Raw genomic sequence first — 10,284 nt, 5'->3', positions numbered from 1 at the left:
AAAGAGCCCCAAAATCATCCCGAAAATAACATTAAAATAGTCCCAAAATCATCCCAAAAATAACATAAAAATAGCCCAAAACCACGCGGAAAATAACACAAAAATACCCCCAAAATCATCCCGAAATTAATCCAAAATCATCCTAAAAGAGCCCCAAAATCATCCCGAAATTAATCCAAAATAAGCCCGAAATTAATCCAAAATAACCCCAAAATCATCCCAAAAATAACATTAAAATAGCCCCAAAATCATCCCGAAATTAATCCAAAATCAGCCCAAAATTAATCCAAAATAACCCCCAAATCATCCCGAAATTAACATTAAAATAGTCCCAAAATCATCCCGAAAATAACATTAAAATAGCCCCAAAATAACCCAAAAATAACATAAAAAATAGGCCCAAAATAATCCCGAAATTAATCAAAATAACCCCAAAATCATCCCAAAAATAACATTAAAATAGCCCCAAAATAATCCCCAAATTAATCCAAAATAGCCCTAAAATCATCCCGAAATTAACATTAAAATAGTCCCAAAATCATCCCAAAATTAATCCTAAATAGCCCCAAAATCATCCGGAAATAACAATAAAATAGCCCCAAATTCATCCCAAAATTAATCCAAAATCATCCCAAAATTAATCCAAAATAGCCCCAAAACAATCCCAAAATAACCCAAAAATAACTCAAGACACCTCCAAAAGAACCCCAAAAATATCCCCAAAATAACACAAAAATAACTCAAAAAAACCCCAAAACCAATCCAAAAAATAACCCAAAAATAACCCAAAAAACCTCTAAATCCCTCCCCAAAATAGGCCCAAAAACCCCCCAAACCATCCCAAAAATAACTCAAAAAATAACCCAAAATACCCCAAAAATAACCCCAAAATAACCCCAAAAACCCCAAAATACCCCCCAAAACCAATCCAAAAATAACCAAAAATACCCCAAAAATAACCCCCAAAATAACCCCAAAATAACCCCAAAAATAACCCCAAAACCACCCCAAAAATAACCCCAAAATAACCAAAAACCATCCCAAAAACCTCTAAAAACCCCCCAAAATAGGCTCAAAAAACCCCCAAATCATCCCACAAATAACCCCAAAATAACCCAAAATACCCCAACAATAACTCCAAAAGAACCCCAAAACCATCCCAAAAATACCCCAAAAATAATCCCAAAAATAACCCAAAATAACTCTTAATCCCCCCCCCAAAATAGGCCCGAAAAAACCCCAAACCATCCCAAAAATAACTCGAAAAAACCCTCCAAAAATAACCCCAAAATAACCCCAAAAATAACCCCAAAACCAATCCCAAAAATAACCCCAAAAATAACCCCAAAAATAACCCAAAAAAATCTCTAAAAACCTCTAAAAAATCCCCCAAAATAGGCCCAAAAAACCCCAAACCATCCCAAAAATAACCCCAAATACCCCAAAAATAACCCCAAATGAACCCCAAAACCATCCCAAAAATACTCCAAAAATAACCCCAAAATACCCCAAAAATAACCCCAAAAACCCCAAAACCAATCCCAAAAATAACCCAAAATACCCCCAAAATAACCCCAAAATACCCAAAAAATAACCCCAAAAATAACCCCAAAAATATCCCAAAAAAACTCTTAATCCCCCCCAAAATAGGCCCAAAAAACCCCAAACCATCCAAAAATAACCCAAAATACCCCAAAACTAACCCCAAAACTAACCCCAAAATAACCCCAAAAATAACCCCAAAAACCCCAAAACCATCCCAAAAATAACCCCAAAATATCCCCAAAAAAACCCAAAAATAACCCCAAAACCAATCCCAAAAATAACCCCAAAAATAACCGCAAAATAACCAAAAATAACCCCAAAAAACTCTAAAAAATCCCCCAAAATAGGCCCAAAAAACCCCAAACCATCCCAAAAATAACTCGAAAAACCCTCCAAAAATACCACCAAAATACCCCAAAAATAACCCCAAAAATAACCCCAAAAATAACCCCAAAATAACCCCAAAAATAACCCCAAAACCAATCCCAAAAATAACCCCAAAAATAACCCAAAAATAACCCAAAAAATCTCTAAAAACCTCTAAAAAATCCCCCAAAATAGGCCCAAAAAACCCCCAAACCATCCCAAAAATAACTCCAAATACCCCAAAAATAACCCCAAATGAACCCCAAAACCATCCCAAAAATACCCCAAAAATAACCCAAAATACCCCAAAAATAACCCCAAAAATAACCCCAAAAACCCCAAAACCAATCCCAAAAATAACCCCAAAATACCCAAAAATAACCCAAAAATAACCCCAAAAATAACCCCAAAAACCCCCAAACCATCCCAAAAATAACCCAAAATAACCCCAAAATACCTCAAAAATAACCCCAAATGAACCCCAAAACCATCCCAAAAATAACCCCAAAATACCCCAAAAATAACCCCAAAAAACCCCAAAAATAACCCCCAAAAACACCCAAAAAACCTCTAAACCCCCCCCCAAAATAGTCCCAAAAAACCCCCAAACCATCCCAAAAATAACCCTAAAATAACCCCAAAATAACCCCAAAAATAACCCAAAATACCCCAAAACCAATCCCAAAAATACCCCAAAAATAACCCCAAAATAACCCCAAAAATAACCCCAAAATAACCCCAACAAATAACCCCAAAAATAACCCAAAATACCCCAAAACCAATCCCAAAAATACCCCAAAAATAACCCCAAAATAACCCCAAAATAACCAAAAATAACCCCAAAACCCTCTAAAAATCCCCCAAACCAGGCCCAAAACCACCCCAAAACCACCCCAAAAAATCCCCAAATCCTCCCCAATCCCTCTCCAATCTCCCACAAATCCTAAAATTCCCCAAAATCCCCCAAAAAGCCCCAAAATTCGGATTTTTCCCGTTACCTGCGAGGGCCTTGCCCCGGTACAGGAGGCGCTGCTGCTCCACCGGCACCTGGAGCCGCTCGGCCACGAGAGCCTTGAGAGCGGCCACGGAGTCCTCGGGGGACACCTGAGGGAAAAATCCCAATAAAATATCCTGAAAGAATCCCCAAAATTCACTAAATACACCCCGAAAAAGGCCGGGGAGAAAAAGTAAAATTGCCACGAAAAAATCCCGAAAAATCACGGAAAAATCGCGAAAAAATCACGAAAAATCACGAAAAAATTCAGCCTGAAAATCGCCAAAACGACCCCAAAAACCCCAAACAGGAAAACCCTAATCCCATAAAAAATCCTAAAAAAATCCTAAAAAAATCCTAAAAAAATCCAACCCCAAAAATCCCCAACAAAGCCTCAAATAAACCCCACAAATCCTCAAAAATCCCACGGAGTCCTCGGGGGACACCTGAGGGAAAAATCCCAATAAAATATCCTGAAAGAATCCCCAAAATTCACTAAATACACCCCAAAAAAGGCCGGGGAGAAAAAGTAAAATTTCCATGAAAAAATCACGGAAAAATAATGAAAAATCCCTCAGAAATTCGGCCTGAAAATCGCCAAAACCACCCAAAAAAATCCTTCAAAAATCCCAATAAAATCCCCTAAAAGAATCCCCAAAATTCAGTAAATAGACCCAAAAAAGCCCGGGAAGAAAAAGTAAAATTGCCCCCAAAAAATCCCAAAAAATCACGAAAAAATCACGAAAAATCACGAAAAAATTCAGCCTGAAAATCGCCAAAACAACTCCAAAAATCTCTCAAAAATACCCCAAAAATGCCCTAAAAGAATCACCAAAAAGAATTAAAAATACCCCAAAAAATCCCAGAGGAGAAAAAGCAAAATTGCCCCCAAAAAATCCCGGAAAAATCCCGAAAAATCACGAAAAAATTCAGCCTGAAAACCGCCAAAACTACTCCAAAAAGCTCGAAAAAATCCATTAAAAATCCATAAAATATCCTGAAAAAATCCCAAAAACTGCCCTGAAAAATTCCTGCACACCAAAAGCACAAAATTCCCAAAAAAATCCTGAGAAAAATCCTCAAAAAAATCATCAAAAATCCTCCCAAAATCGGCCCAAAAAATCTCAAAACCCACCCCAAAAAAGCCCAAACAGGAAAACCCAAATCTCATAAAAAATCCTAAAAAAGTCCTAAAAAAATCCTAAAAAATCCAACCCCAAAAATCCCCAAATAAATCCCATAAAATCCTTAAAAATCCCCACGGAGTCCTCGGGGGACACCTGGGGGGAAAAATCCCAATAAAATATCCTGAAAGAATCCCCAAAATTCACTAAATACACCCCAAAAAAGGCCGGGGAGAAAAAGTAAAATTTCCATGAAAAAATCCCGAAAAATCCAGAAAAATTGCGAAAAAATCACGAAAAATCACGAAAAAATTCAGCCTGAAAATCGCCAAAACGACCCCAAAAACCCCAAACAGGAAAACCCTAATCCCATAAAAAATCCTAAAAAAATCCTAAAAAATCCAACCCCAAAAATCCCCAAACAAAGCCTCAAATAAACCCCACAAAATCCTCAAAAATCCCCACGGAGTCCTCGGGGGACACCTGAGGGAAAAATCCCAATAAAATATCCTGAAAGAATCCCCAAAATTCACTAAATACACCCCGAAAAAGGCCGGGGAAAAAAAGTAAAATTTCCATGAAAAAATCCCGGAAAAATCCTGAAAATCCCTCAGAAATTCGGCCTGAAAATCGCCAAAATTACCCCAAAAAATCCTCAAAAATCCCAATAAAATATCCTGAAAGAATCCCCAAAATTCACTAAATACACCCCGAAAAAGGCCGGGGAAAAAAAGTAAAATTGCCACGAAAAATCTCCAAGAAATCGCGAAAAAATCACAAAAAAAATCACGGAAAATCATGAAAAAAATCGCGAAAAAAATCCCGGAAAATCACGAAAAAATCTCGAAAAATCACGAAAAAATTCAGCCTGAAAATCGCCAAAATTACCCCAAAAAAATCCTCAAAAATCCATAAAAATATCCCGAAAAAATCCCAAAAACTGCCCTGAAAAATTCCTGCACACCAAAAGCACAAAATTCCCTTAAAAATCATCAAAAATCCCCCCCAAAATTGGCCCAAAAAATCTCAAAACCCACCCCATAAAACCCCAAACAGGAAAACCCAAATCCCATAAAAAATCCTAAAAAAATCCTAAAAAAATCCTAAAGAATCCAGGCCCCAAAAATCCCCAAACAAAGCCTCAAATAAACCCCACAAAATCCTCAAAAATCCCCACGGAGTCCTCGGGGGACACCTGAGGGAAAAATCCCAATAAAATATCCTGAAAGAATCCCCAAAATTCACTAAATACACCCCGAAAAAGGCCGGGGAGAAAAAGTAAAATTTCCATGAAAAAATCCCGGAAAAATCCCGGAAAAATCGCGAAAAAATCACGAAAAATCCCAAAAAAATTCCCAAAAATTCCCTCAGAAATTCGGCCTGAAAATCGCCAAAACCTACCCAAAAAAATCCTTCAAAAATCCCAATAAAATCCCCTAAAAGAATCCCCAAAATTCAGTAAATAGACCCCAAAAAAGCCCGGGAAGAAAAAGTAAAATTGCCCCCAAAAAATCCCAAAAAATCACGAAAAAATCACGAAAAATCACGAAAAAATTCAGCCTGAAAATCGCCAAAACAACTCCAAAAATCTCTCAAAAATACCCCAAAAATGCCCTAAAAGAATCACCAAAAAGAATTAAAAATACCCCAAAAAATCCCAGAGGAGAAAAAGCAAAATTGCCCCCAAAAAATCCCGGAAAAATCCCGAAAAATCACGAAAAAATTCAGCCTGAAAACCGCCAAAACTACTCCAAAAAGCTCGAAAAAATCCATTAAAAATCCATAAAAATATCCTGAAAAAATCCAAAAACTGCCCTGAAAAATTCCTGCACACCAAAAGCACAAAATTCCCAAAAAAATCCTGAGAAAAATCCTCAAAAAAATCATCAAAAATCCTCCCAAAATCGGCCCAAAAAATCTCAAAACCCACCCCAAAAAAGCCCAAACAGGAAAACCCAAATCTCATAAAAAATCCTAAAAAAGTCCTAAAAAAATCCTAAAAAATCCAACCCCAAAAATCCCCAAATAAATCCCATAAAATCCTTAAAAATCCCCACGGAGTCCTCGGGGGACACCTGAGGGAAAAATCCCAATAAAATATCCTGAAAGAATCCCCAAAATTCACTAAATACACCCCAAAAAAGGCCGGGGAGAAAAAGTAAAATTGCCACGAAAAAATCACGAAAAAATCCTGGAAAATCACGAAAAAATCACGAAAAAATTCAGCCTGAAAATCGCCAAAACTACCCCAAAAATCCTTCAAAAATCCCTCAAAAATCCCTCACAAAATCCCAATAAAATCCCTGAAATAATCCCCAAAATTCAGTAAATAGACCCCAAAAAATCCCGAGGAGAAAAAGTAAAATTTTGCCCGAAAAATCACGAAAAAAATCACGGAAAATCACGAAAAAATTCAGCCTGAAAATCGCCAAAACTACTCCAAAAAGCTCGAAAAAATCCATAAAAAATCCCCAAAAATGCCCTAAAAGAATCCCCAAAATTCATTAAATATACCCCAAAAAATCCCGAAAATTCCCTCAAAATTCAGCCTGAAAATCGCCAAAACGACCCCAAAAAAATCCTTCAAAAATCCCCAAAAATGCCCCAAAAGAATCCGCAAAAAGAATTTAAAATACCCCAAAAAATACCGGAGCAGAAAAAGCAAAATTGCCACGAAAAAATCCCGAAAAAATCCCGGAAAATCACGAAAAAAATCCAAAAAAATCCTGAAAATTCCCTCAAAATTCAGCCTGAAAATGGCCAAAACTACTCCAAAAATCCTTCAAAAATCCCTCAAAAAATCCCCAAAAATGCCCTAAAAGAATCCCCAAAATTCAGTAAATAGACCCCAAAAAATCCCGGAGGAGAAAAAGCAAAATTGCCCCCAAAAAATCCCAAAAAATCCCGAAAATTCCCTCAGAAATTCAGCCTGAAAATCGCCAAAATTACCACAAAAATCCCTCAAAAAATCCCTCAAAAATCCCCAAAAATGCCCCAAAAGAATCCGCAAAAAGAATTAAAAATACCCCAAAAAATCCCGGAGGAGAAAAAGCAAAATTGCCCCCAAAAAAATCCTGAAAAAAATCCCGGAAAATCACGAAAAAAAATCCCAAAAAATCCCAAAAATTCCCTCAAAATTCAGCCTGAAAATCGCCAAAACTACCCAAAAAATCCTTCAAAAATCCCCAAAAATGCCTCAAAAGAATCCCCAAAAATCATTAAATAGACCCCAAAAAATCCTGGAATAGAAAAAGCAAAATCCCCCCCAAAAAAATCCCTCAAAAAACCCCAAAAATACCTAAAAATCCCTCAAAAAAACCCAAAAATCCCCAAATATCCCTCAAAAATCTCTCAAACATCCCCAAAAATCCCTCAGGAATACCCAAAAATCCCTCAAAAAAACCCAAAAATCCCTCAAAAATCCTCAAAAATCCCTCAAAAATCCCTCAAAAATCCCAAAAAAATTTCAAAAATAGCTCAAAAAATCCCTCAAAAATCCCAAAAAATCCCTCAGAAATTCCCAAAAATCCCTCAAAAATCCCCAAAAATCCCTCAGAAATACCTAAAAATCCCTCAAAAATCTCCAAAAATCCCTCAAACATCCTCAAAAATCCTCAGAAATGCCTCAAAAATCCCTCAAAAATCCCTCAAAAATCCCCTAAAAACCCTCAAAAAACCCCCAAAAATCCCTCAAAAATCCCCTAAAAACCCTCACAAAACCCCAAAAATCCATCAAAAATCCCCCAAATCCCTCAAAAATCCCTCAAAAAACGCTCAAAAATCCATCAGAAATCCCCAAAAAAATCCCTCAAAAATCCCAAAAAATCCCTCAAAACTCGCTCAGAAAACCCCCCAAAAATCACAAAAAAAATCACAAAAATCTTCAAAAAATTCCCTGAAAATCCTAAAATAAGAAAAAATCCCCCTAAAATCCTTCCCAAACCCCCCAAATCCTCTAAAAATCCCCCAAATCCCAAAACATTTTTAAAAAAACCCCAGAAATGCCCCAAAAATATCCCCCAAAACCCAAAAAAATCCCCAAAAAGTCCCAACTTCCCTCAAAATCCCCCTCAACCCCCCCCAAAAAACGCAAATTCTTTAAAACCCCCCAAAGTCCCCTCAAACCTCCCCCAAAATCGCCAAGAATCCCAAAAAAACCCTAAAAAAAACCCAAAAAATCCCAAATCCCCCCCATCCCCTCCCCTACCTGGAGGCTGCACTCGCGGCCCTGCAGCGCCTTCACCGTCAGCAGCATCGCGGGTTCGAAACCCCCAAAAACCCCCAAAAATCCCCTTGAGAGACCCCAAAAATCAACTCGGGGACCCCAAAAATGTAAAAAATTCCTCAGGGGAACCCAAAAATCCCAAAAATTAACCCCAAAATCAGCGGGACCACCGAGAGCAGAGAGTTGGGAGGACTCAGGGATAGAGCGGCACCGGAAGTGCAAACGAGGGGGCAGAGCGGTACCGGAAGTTCCCTAGAGATGAGGAGAAAGCGGCGGAATAACCCCAAAAACCCCGCGGGGACCCCAAAAACTTCACAGAGACCCCAAAAAACCCAAAAATATGAAAAAATCCTCAGGGAAAGCCAAAAATCCCAAAAATTCCCCCAAAAATCAGCGGGACCACCGAGAGCAGAGAGTTGGGAGGACTCAGGGATAGAGCGGCACCGGAAGTGCAAACGAGGGGGCAGAGCGGTACCGGAAGTTCCCTAGAGATGAGGAGAAAGCGGCGGAATAACCCCAAAAACCCCGCGGGGACCCCAAAAATCAACTCGGGGACCCCAAAAACCACAAAAAGGTCTATAAAATTCCTCAGGGAAACCAAAAAATTCCCCCAAATTTCCCCCAAAAATCAGCGGGACCGCTGGGAGGACTCGGGGATAGAGCGGCTACCGGAAGTACACACGAGAGGCAGAGAGCGGCACGAAAGTTCACTAGAGATGAAGAGAAAGCGGCGGAATGACCTCAAAACTCCACTGGGACCCAAAAAATCCCCCGGGGGACCCCAAAAATCAACTCTGGGAGCTCAAAGATTCCAGAAAATGTAAAAAAGTTCTCAGGGAAACCCAAAAGTACCAAAAACTCCCCCAAAACCAGCGGGACCCCCGGGAGTAGCGAGGTGGGAGGACTCGGGATAGACCGACTACCGGAAGTACCAACGAGAGGAAGAGAGCGGCACCGGAAGTTCCCTATAAAGGAGGAGAAAACGGAGGAATCACCCCAGAAGTCCTCAAAAAAATAGGGACCCAAAAAAAATCCCCTCAGGGACCCTAAAAACCCCAAAAAAACCTCAATTCCCCCAAAAATCAGCGGGACCGGCAAGAGCAGCGAGTTGGAGGACCCAGGGCCAGAGCGCCACCGGATGTACAATAGAGACGAAGTCAAAGAAGCGGGAAAATACCGGAAGTGGGCGGGGCTTCGACAGAACAAGATGGCGGCGCCCACGGAGATGCTGCAGCTGTATCCTGGGAATTTTGGGGGAAATTTGGGAACTTTTGGGGTTTTCTGGGAGTTTTCGGGCGGAATTTTGGGGCCTCGAGCCACCCCCAGGTTGCTGTGGAAGTTCCGGGGGATTTCGGGGGTCCTGGGGGTGTTTGGGGAGTCCCGGGAGGGTTTTGGGGGGCAATTTTGGAATTTTGGGCAGATTTTTTTGAATTTTGGGGAATTTTTGGGCGGAATTTTGGGGATTGAAATCGTGGCGGGTTTGGGGAGTTTAGGAGAAATTTTTGGGGACATTTGCGGGGTTTTTTTTTTTGTTTTAGGAAGTCTTTGTGGGTTTGGTGGAATTCTCGGGGAATTTTCCAGGAATCCTACCTGGATCTCGGGATTTTTCGGGAATTTTGGGGAATTCCGCTCGGATTTTGGGAATTGTGTGTGAAATTTTTGGGAATTCCGCCTAGATTTTGGGGAATTTTCAGGAATTCTGGGAGATTTTTCTGATTTGGGGAATTCTGGGGCATTCTTTGGGATTTTGGGGCCGTTCTTCGGGAAATTTCGGGGGAATTTTCAGGAATTCCGCCCAGATTTTGTGGAATTTTGGGGGAATTTTCAGGAATTTGGGGGGGAAGTTTTCGGGATTTCGGGGTCATTTTTTGGGGAATTTTTGGGAATTCTGGGGGGGAATTTTTTGGAATTTTTGGGGGCATTTTATGGGATTTCAGGGCCGTTTTTCGGGTGAGTTTTGGGGGCAATTTTCGGGAATTTTGATAAATTTCGTGGGAATTTTCTGGAACTTTCCTTGACTCCTCCCCCGC

The sequence above is a fragment of the Agelaius tricolor genome, unplaced genomic scaffold, assembly GCF_023055355.1.
Source record: "Agelaius tricolor isolate 1412-34295 unplaced genomic scaffold, bAgeTri1.0.p SCAF_109, whole genome shotgun sequence".
Taxonomy (NCBI): domain Eukaryota; kingdom Metazoa; phylum Chordata; class Aves; order Passeriformes; family Icteridae; genus Agelaius; species Agelaius tricolor.
This window is presented reverse-complemented; position numbering follows the sequence as displayed.